The sequence below is a fragment of the Ptychodera flava genome, unplaced genomic scaffold, assembly GCF_041260155.1.
Source record: "Ptychodera flava strain L36383 unplaced genomic scaffold, AS_Pfla_20210202 Scaffold_32__1_contigs__length_2955704_pilon, whole genome shotgun sequence".
Classification (NCBI taxonomy): domain Eukaryota; kingdom Metazoa; phylum Hemichordata; class Enteropneusta; family Ptychoderidae; genus Ptychodera; species Ptychodera flava.
Genome location: NW_027248354.1, coordinates 1,281,608 through 1,306,535, shown reverse-complemented (window position 1 = coordinate 1,306,535; position 24,928 = coordinate 1,281,608).

Sequence of the window (24,928 nt, the reverse complement as noted above, 5' to 3'; positions counted from 1 at the left end):
ATTTCTTGTTTTCTTGTTTTCATGTTATCCTTCTAAAGTTGTACCCTTAGCTTTGCAATCATCATGCTGCAAACAATTTTATACTAAATTATAGTTTCTGCCATAGGGGCATCAAGAATATGAATGTTTTGCGCTTGACACCCATCCAAAGCACTTTTAACAGTTTAATTGCAGTCCAATTCTCCAATCTTTAATTGAATTGTTGTTGTTTTTATAATTAAACATATAGACACCTTGCTCCTCCGAAAGCAACCTTCATTACTAGTCCAAATCCACTACCTGACATAAAAAAGGTCTATACTGATAAGCATGTGCAATTTTCCTTGTGTCTCGAAATGAAACCGAAAGTACATAACAGTGCTGACGTGTTTCTTATCACATCACTTCTCCAATAGATGGATTGCAGACTAACATGTACTGTTTTGTTTATATTGTTGTCCGTACTTTAGTGACAGTTGAAAGATTCAGGTTCGTCGGCTAGCCAACGGAGCTGTTCATCGAAAAGGGGCAGGGGAATCCTTATTTTTTGAGGACAGTGGATTTTTTAAGGGCAGTGAAACAATATTTTAACTGCATGGTGTGTGGCAGATTTTGTTTGTGGGCTGGGTAAAATCACATGATTGGCGTTGGGAACGGGTTATTAACGACTGGCGAGAGGAAATTGCTCGTAAACTTGTACAGGACAAGAACTTTTACGATATACGGCGGAAACCATGAAGGCGACTTTGCACAATTTTTAAATATCGGATATTTACAATCTAGTATCTATGTTTGACATATCGACGATTTCGGAACTAGTATCGATACTAGACGATACTAGAATGAACTGCGGTTGTCCCATGGGAAGCCGCGTCTGTGAAATCTCCGATATTTACCCGATATTTTTCGGCGATTTGGGGACTCTAATATCGATACTAGACGATACTAGAATGACTTGCCCTGTGCCTCGGCACGCCGGATCTGTGAAATCGCCGATATTTACCTGATATTTTTCGGCGATTTGGGACTCTAATATCGATACTAGACGATACTAGAATGACTTGCCTCGTAGATCGGCACGCCGGATCAGTGAAATCTCCGATATATACCCGATATTTTTGGCGATTTGGTGACTCTAATATCGATACTAGACGATACTAGAATGAATTGCCTTATGCCTTGGCACGCCGGATCTGTGAAATCTCCGATATTGACCCGATATTTATCGGCGATTTCGAGATTCCAATATCGATACTAGACGATACTAGATTCAGTCAAATCGCGCGTAAATATCCGATATATATCGCAGATTTCACCACCTTAGAGTTCTAGCCAAACCCGACTTCAAAGGACTGACTCTAGCTTCGATACTAGACGATACTAGATTCAGTCAAATCGCAAGTAAATATCCGATATAGATCGGAGATTTCACCACCTCACAGTTCTGGCAAAACCCGACTTCCAAGGACTGACTCTAGCTTCGATACTAGACGATACTAGATTCAGTCAAATCGCAAGTAAATATCCGATATATATCGGAGATTTCACCACCTTACAGTTCTGGTCAAACCCGACTTCCAAGGACTGACTCTAGCTTCGATACTAGACGATACTAGATTCTGTCAAATTCCAAGTAATTATGCGATATATATCGGAGATTTCACCACCTCACAGTTCTGGCCGAACCCGACTCCCAAGGACTGACTCTAGCTTCGATACTAGACGATACTAGATTCAGTCAAATCGCAAGTAAATATCCGATATATATCGGAGATTTCACCACCTTACAGTTCTGGTCAAACCCGACTTCCAAGGACTGACTCTAGCTTCGATACTAGACGATACTAGATTCAGTCAAATCGCAAGTAAATATCCGATATATATCGGAGATTTCAGCCCTTTATAGATCTGGCTAAGCCAATCTAACTCTCGATATTGTATAGTCTAGTAGCCGTAAATATCGGATATCATATAAAAGTGCAATGTCGCGGTGTCCTCTCGGAAATGCAGTGATGATGTGTCTCGCGGTAGCTAAAGAGTACACCAACAACCGCAGACTATCAAAAATACAGGCCAAACGCAATAAAATTAAGGAGAGCTGATGTACAGAGTCTTTCATCTGTTTATAATACGAAATAAAATTAATTATGAGGATTCAAAGTTTCCTTAGTCCCTTCATCCAGGGACTGTGATCAAAAAAAATTTAATCGCGTTTACGCTTAGCATTTTTGATCATATATAACTACTTGCATCACCGAATAATCATCTCGATCCAAGCATGGAGCTCTACTACCTCCATGATCTAAGAAAATGCGACTTTATAGACTTTTTAGGCATAGCTGCTTGTCCCTTCAACTGCTCTGGTCTACGCTAGTACTGAGGTTGCAACCAGCTTTCATTTCAGTTGATACAGTTACGCAATTGATGCCTTTGTTTCATGTTACAGAACTATCCCATCCCGCTTTCCTAAGGACCCAAACTTCAATACCGGACGATTTTGACGATTGATACCGATCCTATAGTTCAACCCCCCCCCCCCCCCCCCCCACCCCATCATTATATATAAATCTTTCCCCGTCATTTAAAAAAATCACGTGAGTAAAGCTTGAAAACAAACCATTAGGCCAAGAGCAGAAAAAAAAAAAACAACTTTTTTTTTTCATCCTAGACATCTTCCAAAATTGATGCGCTGACGCAGTTTTTTATTTATTTTCTCTATTATTTTGTTTATTCTTCAACCACGTACTCAGCTTGGCAATCGAAACTGCTGGCGGTGGTACTAGACCGTGTAACTCCAATGAAATTGAACACGCATGCGCGTATGTTCCAGTTCGAGTTTAAAGGTAAGGGGTCATGCGCGTACCATTTCAGTCAGTGACTCGCACGAGACAGCGTTTATACGACCGCGACGGACGTCAGTTTTTCCGAAACCAAAACACCATCAGAAGCATGAGCAGACGGGGTCGATTGCTGAATTTTACTACTAATGATGTACTGCAACGTTGTTTGAATGGCAACTCGATCCGTGTGAACACCGGCCGGCAGTCATTGTCAACCCTACGTACTCACTTCCAGTCCCGACTCGAAGCATTACCGTTACCTTAGCCTGTTGTTGAACAAGGTAAGCTATTTACTAACTCCATATTATGTCGTAACGTGTCAGATATTCACAATTGCACTAGTCCATCTGTTTTCACACAAATCCACAACAAATGTAACTTTTGTGCGTTGGTATGCAGTGTTTCAGTCAGAGGCGAATTTTGAGTCATTTGACCCCCTTTATTAAAGGTTTGATCCTCATTTCTGAAAGAAATGGTCATAAATGACTCGGTCTTGGCTAGCCCTGCGTACGATGCTATGTGTTCCGCTACAGCTAATCGCCCCGCTCACCACAGCCCTGCAAAGACCCGTACGTAGGGTCGGTGACTTCAAATCCATTTTTGGACTTGACATAAAAAGCAAATTACTGCTGAAATTCAGCGTTCTTGGGCCCAAGTCGTATCCCTGCCTACCTCAGCTACTCGATCGCTTCCAAAAATGCCAGTCTTTTATTCACTTCTCGTAAATAACCCTCGATGTCGGCAACTCTCTCGCTAGCCCTGCGTACGATGCTGTGTGTTGTAGCTGACATAGCGGCCAACACACAGCATCGTGCGCAGGTCTAGCTCTTGGCATTCTTTGAGCTCTCACATGATTTGCTGTAAGTTGTTTGAATTGACACCCTGTTTTACTCCCTTCTGTTATTTTTGTTTTTACTGAATTAAAGATTAATCTTTTAGTACAGTCTCCTAAAATTCTGCAGTGACCCTCAAAATCTGAAGTGGGGGCATTATGTCCAAAAATTTGAAGCTGGCTGCAACACTGGGTATGAGAACAGCAAAATTCCAGGGTCTCCAATGTGTCGATTTGGACACAAGGGCGTCGATTAATTGTTCAACATTTACATCGTGTCAAACATCCCATTGTAGTATTGAGATGATACACGAAGATACAGTTTGCGTGTTTGTTTTTCCAAGCTTTAGGACAATAGTTTGGTGAAGTGTTAATCACTTAATGGTCATGTCCGTTTATTATGTGTATCAAATGTTCAAACATTTAGAACAAAGGCTTGATCACAGTTTCTCCATCACTGACCTGCTGGAAACATACATATAGTTATATATAATCTCTGCTTTGTGTGATAGATGTTGAGGCTGAAAACCTAGAGTTTATTTCATCTTGACATTTGTTCGTTTTGTGAATGCCATCACATAGGTCACAACTACCACCACCTTCATTGTTTATTTAATGCCATGGGTCAACATGTAGCAAATGCCAAAGGTGAACACTATTGTTTATGGTAGTTCCTTGGGGGTATTCACACCTGGATCCCCTGATCAGCATACATTGTGGGGGGGGGGAAGCGTGTTGTCACGTGGTAAGGCCTGTCTACTCTGATCACAGGGAACAGATGGAAGGACCCTGGGGTTGGGAGGAGGTTTTTTGTGCAGCGGTTTACCTTATTTGATTTTATTAATTTTGACTGTGATATTTCAAATAAAGAGTTCAACTCCACACCGTCTGACTGCTTTATATATTACCAACAAGTCCTTATCTCCTCTCCAACTTGTGTATACACCACTGTAATTGCTCCGAAAACATTGCCAACTTACTAATCCGCTGTCCATATCAGCGGATTAAGTGATTAAGTGGTTGTGTAATTTGTATATTTGGTAGAACTCCACATTAATTCAAACACCAATTCTATTCTCCAGGATGTAATCAAAATGAGTGTACCAGGCGTTTGCAGAAATGTCAAAGAAGGTTGCATTTGACCTGATTAATGATGATCAAAGCATGTTGTTGGATCACATCGAGCAAAAAGTTTGTTCACAGTACAGACTGGCAGCTATTTGATCGCAAGGAAATCTCAGGACTCCTGGAGAGCTAAAGTGTAAGTATATGTACATTTGTGTCATTTCTACTTCTGACAGTTATCCAATTGGTAAAATTCAAAATCTTGTATCACTCTCAGAGGAATAAATTTGCTGGTGTTTTCTGTACTTTGTGTAGCAACAGTGTACACCTCAGTGTTCTCCCCATAGTTTTCTGATAGAGTAGAGATTTATTTGAATAATAATAGATGTAATTGATTTGATAATGAGTTTTTATTGTTTAAGAAAAAATACAGTGTGTATAATTATTTTGACCACGGAACCTCCGAGAACACTGCACCAATTTAGGGTACAGTTATTGGCAGCTTATAGTTAGTTTACTTAGCAGCAGATAATATCTGTTGAAAAGTTCCCGTTCAATTGATTTTGAATTTCTATGCATGGTTTTGGATGAAAGTGAAATTCTAGTCACTTTCATTAAAAATGACGATAAATCAACCAAGTTTCTATCGAACTCCTCTGCCATCCTGCCAGCCAAGATGGCGGAAAAGTTTGAATCTTCGATGGAAACTTAGTTGATTTATTGGCATTTTTAAGGGAAGGAGGACACTTTATGTACAATATTATATTTTAGGGCAATTTTGGCCATTTTTGTCGATGTTCAAAAATCTTCTCAGAAACTAATCATCTGATTACTTTGAAATATTGTAGGCAGGTTGCTTGGGATGACGTTTTTTTCAGTTTGTTGAAATTGTGGTGAAACTTGCATACTTGTATATTCTGACATTTTGAAGCAATTTTTCCAGTTTTATGGTCAAAAATCATTTTCTCTAAAATCATTTGTCAGATTGCTTTGAAATTTGATAAGCACCTAACTAGGGATGATATTAATGAGATTTAATCTGATTCTGCTGGCTTATGCAATTTGGTACACATGCTCTATTTTGGAATGACAAGAACTGAGAAGTTTTTGATGGGTGTGACTAGAAAATTATTTGAGTTATGAATATAAGAAAATTTGTCAATCATTTGTATGGTGATATATTGCAACATCCATGCTATAGAGCACCCTATAGTTGATCATTGAATATTGTCCTCTGGCAAATTCTTACTCAGACGCCTGCATGGGGAGTCTAAAAACACGATGAGTCTGAAAGACACGATGGCGAGTATAAAAAACGCGATGAGGAGTCTAAAAGATATGATGACTTTCCAACTAGTTTCGTAGAAGTAAAGTACTATATCGGCTACATCGGCTAAGTCCATGATTGTCACATTTCATCTGCCCTATCAATAGAAAAAAAATATCTTTTTTGTTTGACTAGACAGGTTCTTCAAGTATCTGTTTTACTTCAAACTTTTCTGTATGGCTGGCTATGTAATTTCTTGAAAATTATATAAAATGTATATGCTTCCTCTAAATACTGCATGATATTTAAAAATCATTTGAAATGGTAATTGACAATTAGTCTCCTTCAAAGCATGTTTTCAAAATTTTTTTTTAGTAGTCTACAGTTTTCTCTACACTGGCTTGACTAGGGAATCTCTGTTGGTACAAATCAGAATGAATCATGGGATATTTGTAGTACAGGTTGGGATCTTTGCACAGTTTGCACAATCTACTATTAGATACACGAAGTCAACAATTTTGTCACAATAAAACATAACAAATAAAACTTAACAAAGCAAAACTTGCTTTAGTTGAGTGTAATATAAATTGACAGTTCCATTCTGATGTGCTCAAAGGTCTTTGGACAAGGGTGCCAATGTTAAAATGATACATGAATTTCCTTATGTTCCTAAGCATAGGTGGAATGGAAGGCAACATAATATGTTCAAATCAGTAATAAGTCATGGTACCAGAGTTGATCTTAAAATATCAAATGTGCTATATTGTTAGTTATGACAGTGACCTATAAGTATTATACCATCACAATTCATCTCACTCTTTGCATTATTTTAAATAACCATTTATCATTTCCATCTAAAGATTTTAAAGAGGAGAAGTTCAGTGATCAATGCAGATGAAAAGGGTTTCTGGAATGTTGTAACTGCAGACCTGATGTCTGATGAGGAGGTCCCACCAGATAGAAGGATAATTGCCTCCAGGCCTTTTTGGCAATCTGACAAGCTAAACGATTTGATAGACACACTCAATCAGTGAATGCTTAATGACTCTAATTCAAGACACTACATACTGCAGAGGAAGTGTGGCAGAGCCAGTGAGAGACCACCTAATAAAAACAGTTCAGTGACAATTGTGTGAGACAGAACAGTGATGCATAGCTTTTCTGAGTAATTATCAATCATCCCTCTGTTGGTCAACAACTGATTTGTTCTCAATTTTATTGCTTTACTTGAAAAGTAGTACACAGAGCTGGTGCTGTAAGTTCAGTGAAATATGCAGTCATTAGCTGTCACAGGTCAGTTGACACCAAGCAAAGTTTAGTGTAACCAAGGCATAAATTACAAATACTTTACAAGTGCATCTTTGAAGTACTTATGAAATTTGTCACTTTGAAGTATCTGGACTTTGTGTCGTCAAGAATTTATCAAGGTGCAGATACAGTGTTTAAACATGCTGAAACAAATGTGAGGCACTCCGTGTTATTGATGGTATTTTTCTGTTGCTTGTCAAAAAAATTCTCTGAAATTGCTTGTCAGATTCCTTTGAATCTTATATGCAGGTCTCTTAGGATAATATAAGTAAGCAATAATCAATTTGTCCTGATATATGCAAGATTGTGTTTTTCAGAACAATGTTTCCTAGCTTTTAAGATTTTGATGAGTTGAACAAAAGCTACGATTTAACAGTACACAAACATGTATGTGATAAGTAAGAGTTATTTAAACATACACTGCAAAACAAATTCACCCCGCGACAGTTCCTGCACAGGCCCTGATACAAAATGTGATACAGGTCTGCGTCAGCAAACACAGAAGGAGTTGTATCCAGTACTGTGAACACATGGCTGTATTTCTACCTGTTACAGCACCTGTACACAGTGCTGTGAACACTGATCTCTAACAGGGTCTGAAATTTTTCAGTGTTCAAACAATAACGCTTCTTTATGTTTCTATTATCAAAATTTGCCAATTTTACAACAAATTTACACCCTAAAATCCATCCAAATTTTCAGGCCCTGTAAATTCAAAGCTGACACACCACTATACACACACCGGTGGTTCAGTGCTGTAATCATAGGTCTTGATACAGTCAGAAATTACAGCATTGTATACATTGCTGTACCACCATGAATCAGGATTTACACACAGCCCTAAAATCTGACAGATTTTTACTGGTCTTGCAACAAAGGTTACCTTTCAGGGCCTGTCACAGGTACTGATTAGCCTCTGTTACAGTCATGTGTCTGCCTTTCTTGCTGTGTAGATAGCTTTAGTGCTTCATTTTCAATCAAGAAACTCTTGACATGATTTTTTTATTCCTATATTTAAAGGTACATATAGTTGGTCTTGTAATTTGGTGCATCACACAGTCATTAGCTGGCATATCTCAATTGACACATAGTAGAATGTACATAGTTAGGAATACTACACATGTATATCTTTAACATATTTCCAAAAATTACAACATACTGTAAAGAGCATTAATTTCACCTGGATCAAATTTTATTATTTTGCTGTTTGAGACACATGATTCACTGAGTCTTATTTTCACAGATCAGGCCGTGAAACAATGAATTCTATTATAATTTAAAATTGTCTCAGGGATTAAGCAGATTTTATGTTGCTTGTTGTACTTTGGGTTATTTTCCTGTAATTTCAAAAAAAAAATTCTCTGAAACAGGTCAACAGATTGCTTCAAAAATTGTATATAGGTCAATAGGGATGATGAACCATATTTCTCCTGTTAGGCCCAGGCATATCTAAAAGTGACTGCATTGATTGGTATTAGAGTTATCAAGGTTATGGAAGTTCTATTTGACAGTATTGAAGATAACTTTGAATGTGTCTCAGGAAAATTGTTCTGAATGTTTTTTTTGTGTATTTTTTTAATCAGTGTAGTTTACTTAATGTTTTATATTGCCTTTTATTTATTTACTAACAATTACAAATTCCTTTTGAATAAAGAAGATATCATTTACAGTGATCTTGGATTTGTGTATCTAAATTGCAGTAAGCATCATTACACTGGTGTCTTCACTTGTAAAAAAAGTACTCATTGTGTTGATGTGTTCAGTGTGATATATATATATATATATATATATATATATATATTATATATATATATATATATATATATATATATATATATATATATATATATATATGTGTATGTGATGCGTGTATGAGTATATGAGTAGAAATACATGAGTCAAAAGCTACAAAGCAATAATGTTATTTGAGGACCCACCCCCCCCCCCCCAGTTCCATGGAAGCCAGTGTTGGATAATTATGTAAAAATTGGTTAATATGAATATATGCGACAACTGTCCCTCCCATTATTATGTAATGAAACAAGGCAAAAGTACAGGTCCCTTGATTATCTATAAATTAGAGAATCCAGCAGTATCCTGAAATATACATATAATGGATTACATGTGAATCCAGCAGAATCCTGCAATGGATTAAACAATGGATTATGTTCCGTATCCGACAGAATCCGTTGCTTGATTGCCAGTGGATTCCGGTGGAATACATAATGTATATTGTAGCATTCTGATGGATTCTTCAAGTATCCAGAACAATATACAGAAGAATCCCCAATGGATTCTTCACTTTTGGCACAGTGATACCTGAGTGCGCATATACTCTGGAAGAGAAGCCATGAAGGGTTTGCTATATTCCTTCATGGCATGTTCCATGATGGCTGTAAAAATTGCTAGCCTTATTCCCCCATGGCATTCTCTGGGTCCGCCACTTGTATTCACCATGACCACTTGATGGATGGGTTCAGATGTCTTCGGTACTAATATGGTGGGGTGTATATCAGCAAAAGATGTTGCCATCTTAGTAACCTTGGAAGTTTGTAAGTTTGATGCCTGGCGAATTATCTGAATGTTGGTAAAGTCATCAAGTAGATGGATGACAAGGTGTTTGCTTTGCAAGTTAATAGATATACACAAATGCTGGTGTTATTACAAAGAAATCACAGGGAAAGAGAATTAAACAATCTTCCCTTTCAGTACCACATTATTTTCAAGTCCCTCGAGGTGGCAACGTTTTTTCAAGTCCCTCCTCAGTTCTGCCTCCCCTAACATGTGAGGTATCAGTCCTATAATCATGTGTTCAGAACTTCTTGCGCACTTCCGAAGCTTCCCCATAAGTAACCTTTTAAGGGTTATACCCGCAACACAACACAACACAACACACAACACAACACAACACAACACAACACAACACAACACAACACAACACAACACAACACAACACAACACAACACAACACAACACAACACAACACAACACAACACAAAGCAACATGAATGGATGTAATTAGTAACATGTCTAAAATCAGTGCTATACATTTAGAAATATTCTATACCTCTTTGCTTTTTCCAGTAATGAAGATACCGTTGAAGGATTCCATACAGCAGTCTTTGATATGTGCAGTGTGATAGGTTTGGTGCCGCACTGAATCCCATGAGAGAACCAGCCATAAAGCTATTATATGCGATGCCATGCTGTAGGAGATTCAGAACACAGTCTTTGTGCAGTTGATTTGTTTTCTGAGATCTGATAAAGGTAAGTGAAAGGATATTCTGATATTAAGAAAATATGCATTTTGATTGGTCATGAGCGTAACAGCAAGGCTGTCTGCATGAGGAAATGTGAGTCACTCCAAAATGGTATGTTTCATAAAACTTGCCTCAACAAACATACCATTTGGGCATTTCACACACCTGAATGTAGACAGGCATCATGCTCTCACTAACATCTGTCATGTCAGTATGTGTTAGCAATACAACACATGTGATATATCATTTATGTATAGGTATGACCACTAAACAAATGAGTAACTTTATCTTACGTTGTTTAAATGCACAGATAACTCCCGTTTTCTGATATTTTACCTGGTCAGATGAAAGTTGGAAACTGTAAATGAATGCTACACCCATTGCATCCCATGTGAAAACGATTTTACATATATTCAATCATAACACAGAAAATATAATAACCACTGATGTATACGTCATATGACTGGGCGTGTGATTATCAGATTTCCTGCAGTACTATACGAAATCTCGGCAGTATCATAATGAATGATAAAATGAATCGATAACCATATAAAACGTTGTGATCAATTCAACTTATAGTTGACTGCACTGGCATGTAAAAGTAGACATCAGACTGGTGTAGAATTGACAGTATTCCCCTTCAAAGATGGCAATGTGGCTTATTAATAACTAGATATGAATGAATGCAATCTAACAACCACCAATACATCATACTAATAAGAAAAAAAGAAATACATGTATTTTTTGAGACTCGCTTAATCAAACGTGTAAATGTTCCTTATTTATCTCATATAAGCAAGAATATGTAGTGAAATGGTAGACTTTTGTCTGATAACTGCAGCTCTCTAAAGAGAGAGTCTTGTGTCATCTCTTCAGAGAGCATTTACCGCCAAGCTGAACAGACCTGGACACTTCTTTTCGCAAAACTTCTCCATCTCTTGAGGGTCGTACAGCTTGTTATATTCATTTTCTTGCTGTAGTTGATGCCTGTACAGTTCAAGCTGGAATCTGGCCAAGAGAACTGGAAATATTGGTGACAATTCTAAAAAGAAAACAGATTCACAGTAATATGGCACCTTTATATGATCTGCAACTTTTAGCTCTATTTCCCTGTAATTTTATTATGGTGATAGAGAACATACTTAGTGTGTAATTCCCCATTTTCAAATAACGATGAAATACATTTCTCTTAACCTTATAGACCAAATGTGTTGCATCAACGTTATTGTTGTAGAAATATTTGTTAAGTCTACACTTACATTGACAGTTAATTATTTATTTTGCAACAAAGCCTAAGTTACTACAACGCCCTTTGGCTTTGTTTTTTTCTATGAAATCAGGAAAAACAGGAAAAGGCAAAAGTAAACAAAGTATTGATAAATCTTTGTGTCAGTTATTTTATCTGTGCCTTTTCCCCAGGGATACTTGTAAACAGAACTTATTACTCACGTTTTTCAGCAGCAAACATCACTCTTTGTAGCTTATCTCAAAATCTAAAATTAATTCAACCTTTTCATTGAATAACGTCACATGCCTCTTCAAATGATGACTGCAATGTGGTAACTATTTAGAGTTTAAGGAGATAGAAAGTTTAGGGAGATAGAGAAGCAAAACATGCTGTAACTGGAAAGTGTTCATGGCTCAATCATAGCGTTATGTATACAAATATCATCGAACTTAATCCTTTCTTTTTTCTCACTTTAAAAGATTCCCATTGGTACCTGGAGTTTGAAATGAAGGAAATACATGTTTTGAGGATTTCAATATTTACCTGATTAGAAATTTTATAAATATATTGAGATAGATTGAGATGCATATTGACCTGTCATGAAACTGTCAAAACAAAACATCACTGGATCTTGAGATGTTTTCTGAGTGATTTCCCATGCCAATGCTTCAATCCTGAGACTCTGAACTTTAATAACAATCCTTTATAGTGGTCAGTTTACACACTTAACATGTTATGAAATGGTGGGAATTCACACATATACTATAGAGTCCATTAAATAGAATCCACAGACAAAAATAATTTCATTGACAATGTTCTCTGTGTTCATTTCTGAGAAAAAGGTAGACAATGAAATTTTCATGTCACATCTTCAACATATATTTTAAAAGACTGATACAACACTGTATTCTTTGGCACAATTTTAACACTGACCCAATGAATGAAAGTATTTCCTTCTGTGAAAGTTATCATTACACCTCACAATGAATCCCAAGAAATGAAACCAACCAATCCGACACTGGTATACCTCATTAAGCATTGGTATAATATTTACTGACCAAGATATCATAGTCTCCATAAAATGAATTTTAGGTGTTAGAATATTTGATACCTGTGTCACTGTATTACTTCTTGACAGATGCGCTATTGTTCATTATGAGTTTTAAACAGTTATCCGGCTTTTAGTTCTCACAGTCCATACTTGTATTGGGTGGTTTATTAAAGTGTATGTAGAACAAAAATAGTGCAAATATTGTCAAAAATGTTAGTTTGCTTGTACATTATATGTTGTACGGCACAAACTGCTGAAAATATTAGCACTCACCTCCGAAGAAGACTGTTTGTCAGCAATAATTTCATCTCCAATTGCCTCTTTGACCCTCTCATAACATCTGGTGCAAATGTATGCGCTAGTTTTGTAGTTACCTGTGATGCATCCAATTTTGTCGAATAGGGCTGTTCACAGTTTACGTCACTGTTCTCTCATTTATATGCAAAAATAAATATTTGTCCCCACTTGTAGATTACGCTTTGGAAAATTACGCATGGAAAAAGACGTAAATACATCTTAGTAGGCGACTGCTAGTGTAACAATAATTACTAAAAGGCACATTAACGACTCAGAGTACAAGCTGCAAAAACGCCCGTGTATGCAACCACGGATATGATAAAATTTGTCCGCATTTCAAGCTGCGTGTCCGATGTCGCGCGCGTGCAGCTACATTTAGTAACAAACCTGTAACCGTGAACAGCACTATTCTCTGTAGTGTTTCCGTTGTAGTAAAACAAACAATGAGGAATGTAGTTTTGATTTTATGTTTTGACAAACCCTTCGTCATATATAATGCGTTTTGCACAAATATTTCAAAACATGCAATTTGCATTCCTTGCAATAAAAGCATTTGAAAGTCTTACAAGATTACAATAACATGTGTTACCATAAACATATCTTGTCCGAGGTGCGTCTGCACACACTGGAGACGACTTGTCAAGGTGTTGCACTAAGCTCGTAGTACATGCAGACAACAACTACTGACATGACGTCATAACTTTTTGTTGATTTGGTGTCAAGCGATGTTTGAAAAGACTAATTGTTACCAACAACATGTCGTAGAATTCACATTTAAGCTTTATTTAAAGTGTCATGGGATCCATACCACTCGTATCAGACTTGTTAAGCTGGTATCGGCAAGAGGGAAATCCTGGGGAAGCCATTTTATTGTTATGCAGATAATGAAAACTTTGCAGATGACATCGCCGATAAAACAAGAACACATTAAACTTTCATTCGTGCCGTTAATCACCATCACATGCACATATATTCTATCACATCTGGTATGTCAATTAGGATTTAATAGAAAACAAAACCCCAAAGTTTGAACATCTGACGCTCGCTAGAAAAAATTGCGGTTGGGGTAAACAAAAGGTCACCATTTGCCTATTCATATGCAAATTTATTGGGCTACGGTTGTCACGTCCGTTGACCGACAGGGCCTTGTAAACGAATCTTCAGCGTTGCATTTGTAGTTGTGGCGAAAACCATTAAACCTCTCCCTGTACTGACATTGTGGTTTTTATTTTGTTCATGTGCATTCGTGTAAGCAATCGAGGAAGTTTTGGGATGGAAATAGAGGACGTTCGATACACGCCACAAGTACTGCTGCGATATCACAGCTAATTGAAAGCAAACTTTGTTGGAACTGTGAACGACGATTGATTTCGATGGATAGATTGGTGTCCGAATTTCGTGAAAAATGCCAGGCATCATGTCGACGTTCTAAAGTATTAAGAGGTGTGCTAAATCACAGTGGCTAAATCATGGAGTTAGAAAGTCTTTCCTTCTACCTCCACGGCTTTGTGGTACAAACAAGAAGTTGGTGTCAATTGAGCCTGAAAGTGCGAAACCCAAGAAAGATGAGAAAAAGTTACAAGTGTTACTTTGATCCAATCACAGCTTGTTTTATTTTAACCCAATAGCGTCCATGTTTACATTAGCCGGTACCTGACCCTATATTTCCCCACGCCCTCTACCGGGGAAATGGGTCAGGGAACCAGACTATTAGTCAACGTGTGCGTGAATTAGTAGTCTGTACACTAGTACATCTCGGGCTATAATCATGTCGTTGAGCTTTGCAATTTGACAGAAACTGGAATTACTGCAGAGAATACTTTTCATGACATCACATATGAGTCGGTAAGGTAACAAGTAGGACGTTTAGGAAATCCTTTCAGTTAAAGTTCACGCCGTCTGTTGCCATTTTGTTGAGTATAAGCTTATACGTATCTGGAGCATATACAGTATTTCTACAATACATATTGCAGTATATACGATGGAATTTTGCGTTGCACGTCCGTCATTCATTTAGATGGAAATACCGGCCTTCTCCAAATTTTGAAAAAAAAACCCAGGGTGACAGACTTTGGAGTGCTATCCCCTGTATAACAATGACGTTATTTAATGAGAAGACATTTTGTATTCGATTTGGCGAGCACAGCAACAGTTTTTGATTCAATTTCAAGAACTCTCATCATGGCGGATTCACTGAAACAGTGAGTATTCATTAACTTTTTCTTATGTAGCACTTGTGCAAAATAAGCGAAACCACAGGCCTTGGGCGAATCAATAAATGCGTTTTTCACCAAACTGAAAGGTCGAAAGATGCGTCTGTCACTTTGGGACGAGCTAGATGAATGCAGTCAAACCCAGCTGGGCATAGAACTTTGCCATAGTATGACTTTGTTCTGGAGACGACAGGCCGTGCGATGGAACTTTGCAACAAAGTTTCACTATCTGAACTGCCGTACTTGAATGACAGGCACAAGAAACGTTGGCCAATAAAAACGCATTCTCGTTGCATTTTGATAATAATGTATCAATCACAATGACACGTAAATTATGCCTCCTCCCAACAGAAGGGCCACGGTCTATTTTTAGCCCTGGTACAGTATGTCTTAGTGCTGAAAAGGCCATATTGTTGTCATGTTGTCATGGCGACTTTTAAAATTTGTATAAAACTCTAAGATTGAAACGGGTTGTTTATAGGTTACAAACCTTTGAGTCCCACTGTCGTCCATTATACCTGTTTCCTTGGTATTAAGTTGTGGATGTGTACACATCAAATGACTAGAAAATTTATTTCATGGGCAGAACCTTGTAAAATGGCCTTTTCTCTGTCTGGTTAACGAAAAAAATACCCCTGATCCAAAATATCCATGGGCTACCAGCCACTGTCATCAGGCGGGCGCGGGCTACTAACTTCGGAAAATGGTAGCCCAAGTGGACTACCACGGAAAAAAGTTAATTTCGAGCCCTTGGCAGTAATAAACATGAACATTTAACTTGTAATATTTCCCACTTGTCTTGGCCTGCTGGGTTTATAAAAAAATGTTTAAAGGTATACAGGCAACATGTTCAAATCTAGCCATTGCTACCATGGAAAGGGGAGATCTAGCTAAGATCATGCTACAACAAATGTGGCTGCTACCATGAAAACGCCGGTCAAAGTTCGACTGGATCAGAATTATGTTCGAACACTGGTATCCGAACCAAAAACATTGGCAAACGAGACGGGAAACATAAACTGAAAGGATTAATCCAGAAGTACGGGGAAAGAGAGCTGATTGAAGGCTGGCTGTGATATCGCAGCAGTACTTGTTGCGTGTATCGAACGCGCTAGGGTCATTGAGGTCATCGCTGACTGTGGCGTGACCCCAATGACCCGAGCACGTTCGATACACGCCACAAGTACTGCTGCGATATCACAGCTAATTGAAAGCAAACTTTGTTGGAACTGTGAACGACGATTGATTTCGATGGATAGAATGGTGTCCGAATTTCGTGAAAAATGCCAGGCATCATGTCGACGTTCTAAAAGTATTAAGAGGTGTGCTAAATCACAGTGGCTAAATCATGGAGTTAGAAAGTCTTTCCTTCTACCTCCACGGCTTTGTGGTACAAACAGAAGTTGGTGTCAATTGAGCCTGAAAGTGCGAAACCCAAGAAAGATGAGAAAAAGTTACAAGTGTTACTTTGATCCAATCACAGCTTGTTTTATTTTAACCCAATAGCGTCCATGTTTACATTAGCCGGTACCTGACCCTATATTTCCCCACGCCCTCTACCGGGGAAATGGGTCAGGGAACCAGACTATTTAGTCAACGTGTGCGTGAATTAGTAGTCTGTACACTAGTACATCTCGGGCTATAATCATGTCGTTGAGCTTTGCAATTTGACAGAAACTGGAATTACTGCAGAGAATACTTTTCATGACATCACATATGAGTCGGTAAGGTAACAAGTAGGACGTTTAGGAAATCCTTTCAGTTAAAGTTCACGCCGTCTGTTGCCATTTTGTTGAGTATAAGCTTATACGTATCTGGAGCATATACAGTATTTCTACAATACATATTGCAGTATATACGATGGAATTTTGCGTTGCACGTCCGTCATTCATTTAGATGGAAATACCGGCCTTCTCCAAATTTTGAAAAAAAAACCCAGGGTGACAGACTTTGGAGTGCTATCCCCTGTATAACAATGACGTTATTTAATGAGAAGACATTTTGTATTCGATTTGGCGAGCACAGCAACAGTTTTTGATTCAATTTCAAGAACTCTCATCATGGCGGATTCACTGAAACAGTGAGTATTCATTAACTTTTTCTTATGTAGCACTTGTGCAAAAATAAGCGAAACCACAGGCCTTGGGCGAATCAATAAATGCGTTTTTCACCAAACTGAAAGGTCGAAAGATGCGTCTGTCACTTTGGGACGAGCTAGATGAATGCAGTCAAACCCAGCTGGGCATAGAACTTTGCCATAGTATGACTTTGTTCTGGAGACGACAGGCCGTGCGATGGAACTTTGCAACAAAGTTTCACTATCTGAACTGCCGTACTTGAATGACAGGCACAAGAAACGTTGGCCAATAAAAACGCATTCTCGTTGCATTTTGATAATAATGTATCAATCACAATGACACGTAAATTATGCCTCCTCCCAACAGAAGGGCCACGGTCTATTTTTAGCCCTGGTACAGTATGTCTTAGTGCTGAAAAGGCCATATTGTTGTCATGTTGTCATGGCGACTTTTAAAATTTGTATAAAACTCTAAGATTGAAACGGGTTGTTTATAGGTTACAAACCTTTTGAGTCCCCACTGTCGTCCATTATACCTGTTTCCTTGGTATTAAGCTGTGGATGTGTACACATCAAATGACTAGAAAATTTATTTCATGGGCAGAACCTTGTAAAATGGCCTTTTCTTGTCTGGTTAACGAAAAAAATACCCCTGATCCAAAATATCCATGGGCTACCAGCCACTGTCATCAGGCGGGCGCGGGCTACTAACTTCGGAAAATGGTAGCCCAAGTGGACTACCACGGAAAAAAGTTAGTTTCGAGCCCTTGGCAGTAATAAACATGAAACATTTAACTTGTAATATTCCCACTTGTCTTGGCCTGCTGGGTTTATAAAAAAATGTTTAAAGGTATACAGGCAACATGTTCAAATCTAGCCATTGCTACCATGGAAAGGGGAGATCTAGCTAAGCTAGAGTTTATAGGGTCACGCCAGGTCACACAAAAAATAATGCACCACTACATTGCCACAATTTTACTTTAGTTAAACAATCAGTAATAATAATAATAATAATAATAAGATTAATTTGAAGGCATACAATTAATTCGATGAATACACAATAAATTAGTTCGATACTCTATAACACTTATTTGGGATGAATGCATGAAACAAAATTGAAAATGCTTGAAATTTTTTTTCAGGTCTATATAAAATGAATTCTAACACACTAAAATTAATGGAAAGCAATTTTGACCAGAACGACCCCGATATACATTATCTTTATTATTATTCCTAGAATGAAGGCAAACAAATTACAATTATTATTATTATTATTATTATTATTATTATTATAGAACACATGTTAAAAGTTGTACTTAGAAATCCATAAAATAAATAAAAAACAGTTAATTAAGTTTTGATATAGACCCTCTCAAGGGTTTATGATTTTAAATAAAAAAGTGTGGTTACCAAAATGGTTACCATTGCAAGATAAGACAAAAATGAACATGGAGTTCATGCTGTGATAAATACACTTTGGTGGGAATTTGCATAGTTACTGGGATTACTTTTAATGAATTTTGAAAAAATTGAAATTTTAAATAACAAATAGGTTACTATGGAAACACAGGGCAGTAAAAGCGGATATCATATTTTGTCTTTTTAACCTGAAATAACCCTTGGTATTATATTTCTGTTGATTACTGGATTTTTACACTGGATGTTTGGTCCTTCTAACCCAAAATATCCTTTTGGCATAACACATTCTGTTGATTACTTGATTTAGGTGATTTCTTTGAAATACTTGTAATTTTTACTCCTGAATGTTTGCCATGAAAACATCTCACATTAGTTTGAGTGTGATTTTTTTAGTGTGCTAACCAGAAAAAAACCCTTATAATGAATGTTTTACATCAATCAATAGTTCTTTATTAGGAATTACGGAAAAAGTAACATTTTCAATCCCAAAAGTTACCATGGCAACTCGAAACATTAAAATAAGTTTAGTTTTTGTGTTCTCTGACCAGAACTCTCCCACTGGATAATTTTCATATCAAACAAAGTAACATTTCATGGGATTTTAGAAAAACTGGAATTTTCTACCCCTAAAATGGTTACCATAGAAACATGGGGCATTGAAATCGATATCATATTTGGTCTTTTTGACACCAAAATACCCTTACGGTGAAATTTTCACGAAAATTGTACTTTTTTTTATTTACGTTATTAGTATATTAATTATTCTTCTGTGGCACTTCTGCAACTACCACACGAACACCATTGCACCTACAGACTTTGTATTTGTTACACAGGTACAAGTCAGCAAAAGCAAATTTTTGGTCACATGAACATAACAATGGGTCACGTGACCTTTCGGCCATTTTGAAAATAAACTTTAAAATTGACTTTATTTGCTTACAAATTAACCAATCAAAATTCTGTCCTACATATTTGTAGACCATAGGGTTAGGCTCCTTCATGCCGATTTTGAGAAGAAGATTTAAAGTATTATTTTTCTGATTTTTCATTCACCTTTGACCTGCCCCATACCTATGTAGCTATGGCAATGGCTTATTTTGCCCTATTTAAAAGTCAAAGAAGGCCAACGTCTATTGGACAATATCCATTAGGCGACCAAATTGCACTCACCAATTTTGGGGATTCCACTTGACCTTAGACCATGGCATCATCCTACAACTCATTTATTATGCGCATATCTAATTCTGGGCTTACCAATAGAGCTAGATGTCTGATTTTTGTACACAGGGATAACTATAGGATGCAATGTTTTGACTACATATCATGTGACCTCCATGACCTTTGAAACCAAATGTACATACACGTCCATAACTCAGTAACCATAAGTGCCACACCCTTCATATTAAGTATGATAGGAGGCCTTATGACACCACATCCTCTACTTAATTAATTAAGCGCATATCTAATTTTGAGCGAGCAATAGAGGTAGAGGTCTGATATTTTGCTCACGTGTTCACACACGTGAGCATATGTCGCAGCGATGTCTGTCTGTCTGTCTGTCTGTCTGTCTGTCTGTCTGTCTGTCTGTGTGTCTGTCTGTCTGTGTGCTCAATATCTCAAAAACGGCATATCAGATCAGAATCAAATCTGGTACATAGATTCACTTTGCTAATTAGTTTTTGGTGAATTTGGCTTGCTTACTTTTTGCTCATTTGCATAATTAATGATTTTAGAAAAACCAGATATACATTGAGAACGACTACACACAATTTGATGAGATTTGCTACAAATGTTGATCACATCAAGATATATCAGCTGTGAAAGTTATTAAGGGGTGACGTGAAAGATAATTACTAATTTGCATATTTATTGAAATTTCCTAATTAGGGTTATATATCTGAATTTACTCGATCAAAATTGACGAAACTTGGTATGCACATTGAAGATACTATGATTTAACATTATTGAAAGTCATTAAGCATTTTACTTCAACCAAATCGTACTTTGCCTATTTAATGACCTTCCGAAATTAAGAATATATATTTGAATTTACATGACCAAAATTTATGAAACTTGTAATGTACTTTAAAGATACTATGATAGAACATTATTAAATGTCATTACACATTTTCACTTCAGCCAATTCCTAATTTGCATATTTTATGAACTTTCCTAATTAAGGGTATTTATATGAATTGACGAGACCAAAGTTGACGAAACTGGCTATGTACATAAAAGATACTATGAAGGAACATTATTGAAAGTCATTAAGCATTTGAACTTTAGCCAATTCCTTATTTGCATGTTTAATGAACTTTCATAATCAGGGATATTTATCTGTATTGACTAGACCAAAGTTGACGAAACATGCTGTGTAAAAAAGATACTATGATACGATGTTATTGAAAGTCATTAAGCATTTTTACTTCATCCAGCTCCTAATTTGCATATTTAATGAATTTTAGTAATTGGGGATATATATTTGAATTTACATGATCAAAAATTGATGAAACTTGCTATGTACATTAAAGATACTATTATGCAGGCTAACATTATTGAAAGGCATTAAGCATTTTTGCTTCAGACAATTCCTAATTTGTGGATTTAACGAACTTTCCTAATTAGGGATACATACTTTGATATATTTGATCAAAGTTTGCATAACATGCTATGTACATTGATGATAATACCAGGTTATACCAATATTGGAAGTCATCTCGCACTTAAATTTTCATGTCAGCTAATTTACAGTTTGCATGTCTAATGAGCTTTCAAAGTTTGAAATATATAGTTGGAAGGACTTGACAAGCGGCATTTACACTTGCTATGTAAAGAGGTGATACAATGACAGCAGTCAAAGAAATTAACTATTTCTATTTCAGCTAATTGCGTATTTGGATACTTAATGACCTTAGAGTTAATTTGTGGTGAATATTGTTCATTATAATGATCATAATACTTTCAATGAAGTTGCAAACATGTTGCAAAGGTTCAAATTTACACATAACTGCAATATATAATGAAAACACGTGAGCATTTCCAGTTCATATCTGGTTGGCATATAGGGATAACTTGCCAATACAATTTTTTGACAAAATATCATGTGACCTCGATGAACTTTGACCTAAAATGTACATATTTTTACATGACTAAGTAACCATAAGTGCTACACCTTTCTTATTTGGTATGATAGGACACTTAATGACGTCATATATTGTACCTTATTAATTATGCGCATATCTAATTTTGAGCGAGCCAATAGAGCTAGAGGTCTGATTTTTTTGTATGTAGGGATAACTATAGGATATAATTTTTTTGACAAAATGTCACGTGACCTCAATGACCTTTGACCTCAAATATACACATTAGTCTTCTTCTTCTTCCGTCCTCTAAATGCAACTGCCACGCCTACACCATTGCACCCTCACACTTCAAGCTTGGCACATAGGTAAAACTCCTCACAAGTAATTTTTGATCACTTGACCACAACTATGGGTCACGTGACCTGGCGAATGTATTGAAATTAAATTTAAATTGACTTCATTTCCATAAATTGACCAACCAAAATTAGTGTACATATCCTGTACCTCGTTAATTATGCACATATCTAATTTTGGTCAAGCCAATAGAGCTAGAGGTCTGAATTTTTTCCATATAGGGAAAACTATGGGATATAATTTTTCTGACAAAATATCACATGCCCTCGGTGACCTTTCACCTCAAATTTACAATTTTTCTTTTTAAAGCAATAACCCCTGCCGCAGGAGGGTATACACGAGATTTTGGTACAATGAGCAACATATAGCACGAGCCGATAGGCGAGTATTATATGGAGCCAATTGTACCAAAATCGAGTGTATACCCGACTGCGAAGGGGTTATTGCTATTTAGAGGTTATTACCCAATATCGCCTGTTCCTGTGTCGTATCAGCATGAGTGTCAATTGTGCTGCGTCAGACACGAGACGAAGTCGAGTGTCTGACGCAGCACAAATGACACGAATGCTGATACGACACAAGGAACAGGCGATATTCGGTAATAACCGATTTATCATATATTCATACCCATAATTTTAGGGAATTTTTACTAATAGAACGAAAAACCTTTAATTTTGAGGCTTTACTTTATTACCCCTTGCGCATAAATATCAGAATGTTTATGTGAATCGGCTTCATTCATAAAGTATACGACGAAGATGTCAACATCACGCGCGACATAGCTGCAAGTCGTCCATATCTCAATGAAACCCAAGAAGAAAGACACCTGGATACAAAACTCGTCATACAGAAGGAACATTTTAAGGTGCAATATTCCAGTACAACTGTAACAGATCAAAAACTGCTCAGCTTTAAATCTATCCTGATTTCGATCGCCGTATGGCACGGAGCTCGCGCGGAGATGGGACGCCATTTTGTTAGTTTACCTTTAGAGTTGCCATGTCAACAGTCGTCGCGCGCGCGACATCGCTGTCACGCCACGCGCTCACTACAATGCGGTGGAGACCATGCACGTCGCACATGACAGTGCCGGCGCCGTGCGAACGGCACAATGTTTGCTAGAACTTGACCAAAAAAATATCATGGGAAAACATTTCAAGACTTACGTGATATTTCCGTATTTTGCAACCAGAAATACCCGTGTTCCTCGGAGCCCTTCAAGTTTTACGTCGGCGACATTGCTTCGCAGGCGGGGAGCGGCAGCCTTTTGTTGTTTACGTTGTTTACCAACAAACTGCTAATGTAGTTCAGGAAAACTCTAAAACTGATGAAGTTCATCGTGCATATCTCGACGTTTACCGTGAAATATCACGGCTGATATTTTACGGTGAATGTCACTAGGATGTAGCAATATGGGCATGGGTATATGATAATATATTATATCAACTTGCGTGTATTTGTTGTCTTACTTGGGTATTTTCATCACTCTAAGCGCCAAATGCAGAAAACGGACGTCTGAGAGATCGAACGTCGGAAATTCTGCGCCCGAGACCGAGCATTTTTATAAGTTGGGATTCCGTACAGGCACACAGTATCCTACGATAAATACGCATTACGTCCATATCGACATTGCATTTTATTCGCATGCAACACGAACGATACTGGTCAAAAAATACCTGCTGCACTCGCACTCACACAGAAAATGGGTCAAGAGTTCAAATCAAAAGAAAAAGTAACATTTTTTTTCGTAAATTTACATAAGAACAATAGTCCTGGCTTTTTTGGCATACTAAAAATAGATTTGTCTCATTCTGTACCGCATACCGTCGCGACATTCAGTGGTGGCACAGTGAAGTTACAGGATCTATTTTTGATGGATAATTTGGACGTTAATTGTACCAGAAAACAAGCAGTTTTAAAATAATCCAGACTTGCGATGACTGCAACTGTGATGAACAGTTGTGCAGATTCTGAGTGTGTTGCCAGATGCAGGGAGAGCTGGACGCTGACATTGCTCGTTGCATTTGATGTCAAATATTGTCGCAGTCGCCAGGAGTCATCCCATTGTTTATTTTGAACTTCTTTGTCTACATCGTTAGGACATCTCTATCTGTTATAGCCCAAACTTTGGTAAATAATATCTGACATACCGTTACTGTAAGGAAGTGTCAATTTATTTGTGTATGAACGAGCGGTACTAGGATATATCGCGTCTCGACTCCCGCAATATCAAGCAAAGTGCATGGTGCGCTGTCGCCCTAATATTTGTGTGCATCATACCCCGGACGTGCTGCTTCAGAGATGTCTTTCGTCATCGATCCCAACTTATTTACAACAAGAGGTGAGTTACAGACCCATACTTTATCGGTGTTTCAAAATTCGGTCTTCGGTCTTTGAAACAAAGTGGATTGTTTCTGTCTTTCTCGAGGGTCTATGGCTTAGATAGGTAATTTTCGAAAATGCTGGTTTAGGGGCCCGTTTTAGCACTGCTATCAGTCCTAAAACAGTATTTCAGCATCGATGGAATGAGCTCTCGTCCAATCAGAATGGCGCATGGTAGCATGATATAATATAATACTGTTTAACCACAAGGGCTACACCCTTGATATTTGGTATGATGGGACACCTAATGATGACACATCCTGTACCTAATTA